Below are 6,588 nucleotides of genomic sequence, written 5' to 3' on the forward strand. Positions count from 1 at the left end.
ACATTTCCATTGCCATAAGGAGAAACAGTAAGGAAAACAGGGTTAACAGGAGCAAAACAGTTCCTAAAACCCGCAGGACAAACTCCATTAGATTTCAAAGTCCGAGAGTCACTAACAAAACAACGTTGCATCCTTGGGGCTTGAGAGAGTGGGAGCCTAACCCTTCCCAAGGGCCTTTTTGGCAGCTGTTTCTTCTCCAAATGCTTGGGTGAGTGCTCCAACATTTCCACACATTGGGGAGACCACCTTCTCGGCTCCACCCTCCTAAAACCTCGGGGCAGCTCCCGGATTCCCTTCCATCTTCGGGGCACATGCTCAACCCCTTCAGAACAGTGGGGTGGCAGCCAGGCTCTCCCCAATTCCCTGGGAATGTGCTCAACCCTCTTTGGGACCTCGGGTGGCAAAACTCTTCCAGAGCATCGAGGTGGAATGCCCACCCTCAACCTCCGGGGCAAACTCACCCTTTCCATGCATGTGGGCTGCTCTGCTCTCCCAGCCCGAGACCTCCTGACTCCAGACCTCAACCTCCATGGCTCTGTCTTTGAAGAGATTTTTCCTTTAATTTTTTCCTTGTCTGTCTCCTCCAGTCCAGACCGGCAATGGCTCTGTCTATAAAGATCTCGCAAAAATTCTGTTGGCTTTGCATGAAGCATGCAGGGGTCAAAGCCATCAGACAATAGGACTTTCCACAAATCCTTTCTGCTTAACTCCTTTTCCAATCTTGGCTTGTACTGAAATGGTGGCTGGGTTCCATGTTTGGTTACATCCTCATGTTGGGCTGTAGCTTCTGGGATTCCACCCCCTGGAAGCCTGTAATTTTCCAAGCCATCAACTTCTGGTTTCTTTGAACCCAAGAGTTCAGTTCTAAGTTTATCTCTCTCTGCTCGCATTTTACTATAAGCTGCAAGGAGAAGCCAGGATATGTCCTCCACACGTAGTCTGGAGATCTCCTCAGCTAAGTATTCCAGGTTGTTGCTTCCAGATTCTTCCTTCCATCTGACACCAGGACTCAATTTTGCCAAATTCTGTGCCACTTTAAAACAAGGATCGCCTTTCTTCCAGTTTGCAACAACACATTCATCATTTCTGCTCAAGTCCTCATCAGAAGTATCTTTAGACTCCATATTTCCATAAACAGTCTCTTTAAAGCAGTTTTGGCCTTTTCTATCAAGCTCCTCACAACTCTTCCAGAAACTCCCCCTTATCCATTTAAAAAGCCGTTCCAACATGTTTGGTATTTGCAAACTCAGCAGCAAAAGCACCTCACTTCTCTGGTACCAAAATCTGTTTTAGTTTGCTAATGCTGCAGAATGCAAAACACCAGAGATGGATAGGCTTTTATAAAATGGGGGTTTATTTCACTACACAGTTACAGTCTTAAGGCCACAAAAAGTCCAAGGTAACACCTCAACAATCAGGTACCTTCACCGGAGGATGGCCAATGGCATCTGGAAAACTTCTGCTAGCTAGGAAGGCAGCTGGCGTCTGCTCCAAAGCTCCGGCCTCAAAACGGCTTTCTCCCAGGACACTCCTCTCCAGCAAGCTTGCTCCTCCTCAAAACGCCACTCACAGCTGCACTCACTTCACTCTCTTTGAGTCAGCTCATTTATATAGCCCCACTTATCAAGGCCCACCCTGAATGGGCAGGGCCATGCCTCCATGGGAACATCTCATCAAAATCATCTCCCACAGCTGGGTGGGGCACATTCCAAGCAAATCCAACCAGCACCAAAAACGTCTGCCCCACACAAGACCACAAAGATAATGGCATTTGGGGGACACAGTACATTCAAACTGGCACATCTACCATGTAACCAAAATGACCTTTTGAAGAGCAAATATCTTGTGCCAATTCATGCTTAAAACCATTCAATGGCTCTCTACAACCTTTTGTATTAAATTCCAAATCCTTAATATGATCTACAAAGTCCTGCATGATATGACTCCTTCAGTAACTATAATCAGGATATTTGTGGTGGCAGGTAATAGAATTTCAACTAAAAGTGCCTTGATCAATATTTTTTATTTATTTGCACAAGCAGTTCCAGAGTTTCTCAGCAGCTCAGTGATGTCCTCAAGGCCTCACCCCTTGCCTTCCCTAGTATGTCATTGTCTCTCTCATGGCAGAAAGATGCAGCCAGCAACATCTCCAACAATCACATCTATATACAACAATTTCCAAAAACAGAAAGGAAAGGGTATGGTTCCCTTCTTGTAACTCTCTCTCCTTTTGTATGAGAAGAAATGTGTCCTTAAAGCCTTCCTCGGCAGACTTCCCCTGCATCTGATTGATCCCACATTGGGCCACATCATGACCCCTAAGCCAATGCCTGGCAAGAGAGTAAGAATACTCTGATTGGTTTAAACTCATTAGGATTCATCCCCCAGGACTTGGGCACCTTAGCTATCTAAAACAATATAATTAGGATTCTTTAACAAAGAAAGAAATGGGTAATGGCAACTAGGTAGCCTGACAGGATCTCCCAAACAACCATTTTTGGCTTCACCCTCCCCCTTATTTCCATGCTCCAAAAATGTCTATTCTTGTTTCAATTTCTAGAGTGTGCTAAAGTTCTTTTTGGCATCAGGGAGAGCTTTCCAGACATGTTTTTTTCTCTGCCTGGTCACTTCCTCCCCACCACCCTACCACTCCCAACTCAACTTACTCCAACTCAAATTCTTTGTTTTGGATGCCTTTCTAGACCACATCTATATCATACATTCTCTTTGCTTCTTTCCATAGCACACTGTATTTGCCTCCCTAGGTAATGCATGTAAAACTAACTAGCAGATAGGAGGTAATATACATAATTATATTTGTATAATACTTCAATCAAAATTTCATGAGGTGGGGGCAAGATGGCAGAGTGGTGAGGAGCAGAATTTCGTCTCTCCCCTAGAGCAGCTGGCAATTACCCAAGAACTATATGAAACAGTGTTTTCAGGGTCTCCAGTAACCAGTCACACATTGGACACAAGTCTGGAATTGGAGGAAAAGCTGAGATTGCAGCGAACATTGTAAGTTCCCCAGACCAGGGGTCTGGCGCCCCTCCCCACCCAGACCTCACAGACTGTCTTGCTGCCGGCTCCCTGAAAGGGGGGGGGGGGGGACAAAAAACAGCAATCTGCTGAGGGCAAGAAAGGAGGCTCAACCCAGCCTCAACTGCAGAATTAATTAACAAATTAATTAACTAACTTTGGGAGCTGGGGTGCTAAAGAAGGGCTGGGCTCCGAGAAGTGGGGGCACGTAAAAGTGGGCACCCATTCCCAGACTCCAAAAAAAACATTTTTTTTCCCCTACATTTTGTCCCTTCTGGCTTCTCACTGATCCCTTATCTTTTTGCATTTCAATAGCCCCTGGCAGGGGTGGAACTGCAGCAGTTGGAGAGTAATTATCAGACAATAGCCCAAAACATATCTTTAAATGCTCTCTTCTGACACTGACAAAACTTCCAGGCTGGGGAAAGACTTTTAAAAGAGACTCTTTTTTTTTTTTTTTTTTTTTTTTTTCCTTTTTTCTTTTTCTTGATTTCTTTTCTACTTTTTTTTTTTTTAAATCTAAAAGTAATATATGTGATTATTTTCTATCAGAAAGCCCAGGTTGAGGGACTAGGCTGGGCTTGGGGGAGACAGAGTACCCACAGTGTCTTTGAATTCCGTATTCACTACTGAAGGCCTCCACCCCCATCTTTAATTGGCAACTCAGGCTGACCAAGGAATCCACCTGGAGAGGTCCCAAAGAGGAGAGAGGAGAAGGGAATAGTGCGCCTGAGAGACAACTGGAGTTCTGAGGATTGGGAGAGTGGAGGGAGGTCCAGCTCAACTGGCAGTCCTCCTTCTGGGAATTCAGACCCCAGGGGCTGGAATTCAGATTCCGGCTTCAGTCAGCCACACCCCTGACAGGATCAGAGTCACCAGGAGAACTAAAGGCTCCATACCTCCTTATACTGGTGGGGGAGCTGCGGGTTGGCCAGCGCCACCTGCTGGACAGGAGAGGAAAGGCACCAATTCTAAAGGCCTCATAGGAGGGTCTCATTCTCAGGAAAACTCCATACCCTCCCAATGAGACCTGGGCCTCACTAGACTGGGAAAATCTGACTAGGGTCAACCATATCTGAGGAGACCCACTCACAATAATGTTACATAGAGGCACAGCAAGAAACAGAAAAAAGAAGAGGGGAAAAATTCTGATCAACTAAATAGATCCTAAGTTAGAGGTCTAGAATAAGTTGAACTGAATAACAGAGGCCAGAGAACAAAGCCAACCAACAAGAAAACGACTAGGTAAAAGACAGAAAACAAGTTCCAAAATAAACTAATCAAGAAAATAAGATGCCTAGACAACTTAAGATAACAAGCCATACCAGGAAACATGAAAACATGGACCAGCCAAAGGAACAAACTAATAGCTCAGCTGAGACACAGGAGTGGAGGCAACTAATGCTAAACGAATTTGATGAAATGAAGGAAGATATAGCAAAAGAGCTGAAGGATATAAAGAAGATACTGACTGACCATAAAGAAGAATTCATAAACTTAAAAAAACAAATGGCAGAACTCATGGGAATGAAGGCCACAATGGAGGAGATGAAAAACACAATGGAGGGACACAACAGTAGATTTGAACAGGCAGAAGAAAGGATCAGTGAACTGGAAGACAGGTCATTCAAATTCACACACACAAAAGAACAGATGGTGAAAAAAATGGAAAAATATGAGCAGGGTCTTAGGGAGCTGAGTGACAACATGAAACGCACAAATATATGTGTTATGGGTATCCCAGAAGGAGAAGAGAGGGGAAAAGGGGCAGAAAGAGTAATAGAAGACATATTCACTGAAAATTTCCCAACTCTTATAAAAGACAGAAAATTAGAGATTCAAGAAGTACAACGTACCCCAAATAGAATAGATCCCAATAGACCTACTCCAAGACACTTACTGGTCAGATTGTCCAATGTCAAAGACAAAGAGAGGATTCTGAAAGCAGCAAGAGAAAAGCAATCCATCACATACAAGGGAAGGTCAATAAGACTATGTACAGATTTCTCTGCAGAAACCATGGAGGCAAGAAGACAGTGGAATGATATATTTAAGATACTGAAAGAGAAAAACTGCCAACCAAGAATTCTATATCCAGCAAAACTTTCCTTCAAAAATGAGGGAGACATTAAAACATTTTCAGACAAGCAGACACTGAGAGAATTTGTGAATAAGAGACTGGCACTACAAGAAATACTAAAGGGAGTGCTACAGGCTGATAGGAAAAAACAGGAGAGAGAGAGTTGGAGAAGAGTGCAGAAATGAAGATTATCTGGAAAGGTAAAAGGAGAGGAAAAAATAAGATATGACATATAAATTCCAAAAAACAAAATGGTAGTACAAAGTACTGTCCTTACAGTAATAACACTAAATGTAAATGGATTAAACTCCCCAATAAAAAGACACAGACTGGCAGAATGGATTAAAAAACAGGGCCCATGAGTACCTCTTTGTTGCTCAGATGTGGCCCTCTCTCTCTATAACTGAGCCATCTCGACAGGTGAACTCGCTGCCCTCCCCACTACGTGGGACCTGACTCCCAGGGGTGTAAATCTCCCTGGCAACGCAGAGTGTGACTCCCAGGGATGAATGTGGACCCGGCATCGTGGGACTGAGGGTATCTTCTTGACCAAAAGGGGGATGCAAAATGAGACAAAATAGTTTCAGTGGCTGAGAGATTTCAAATGGAGTCGAGAGGTCACTCTGGTGGACATTCTTATGCACTATATAGATAACACCTCTTAGGCTTTAATGTATTGGAATAGCTTGAAGTAAATACCTGAAACTACCAAACTCCAACCCAGCAGTCTGGACTCCTGAAGACAATTATATAATAATGTAGATTACAAGGTGAGACAGTGTGATTGTGAAGACCTTGTGGATCACACACCCTTTATCTAGTGTATGGATGAGTGGAGGAATGGGGATAAAAACTAAAGGACAAATGGGGTGGGATGGGGGGATGATTTGGGTGTTCTTTTTTCACTTTTATTTTTTATTCTTGTTCTGGTTCTTTCTGATGTAAGGAAAACGTTCAGAGATAGATTGTGGTGATGAAAGCATAACTATGTTATCATACTGTGGACAGTGGATTGTATATCATGGATGATTGTATGGTGTGTGAATGTATTTCAATAAAACTGAATTTAATAAAAAAAAATTTCATGAGGTGGATATTATTATTCCTATTTTATAAGTTCAGAGATATTAACTTAGCAAAGGTCACATAGCAAGAAAGTAGAAGAATCAGGATTTAATTCTAGATTTTCTTTCAGTTTAAAATTCATGTGCTTTTCAGTAAGATGCTTGTGTAGAGATGAGAAACACTAAGAATCTTAAAAGAGAATAAAACAAAATTAAATAAAACAAGGCAAGACAATGGGACCTGGGAGCATAGATGAAAAGGAAGTGTCTTATAAGGCTCGTAATAAACATTTATAGTTGACAATGATGATGATAATCATCATGATCATGATGACAATGGTGTCAACCTGCGAATAAATTCACAGTCCAACCTCTAAGCCCTTAAGGGCATCAGGAACATAGAAT

The sequence above is a fragment of the Choloepus didactylus genome, chromosome 16 (genome assembly GCF_015220235.1).
Source record: "Choloepus didactylus isolate mChoDid1 chromosome 16, mChoDid1.pri, whole genome shotgun sequence".
NCBI lineage: Eukaryota > Metazoa > Chordata > Mammalia > Pilosa > Megalonychidae > Choloepus > Choloepus didactylus.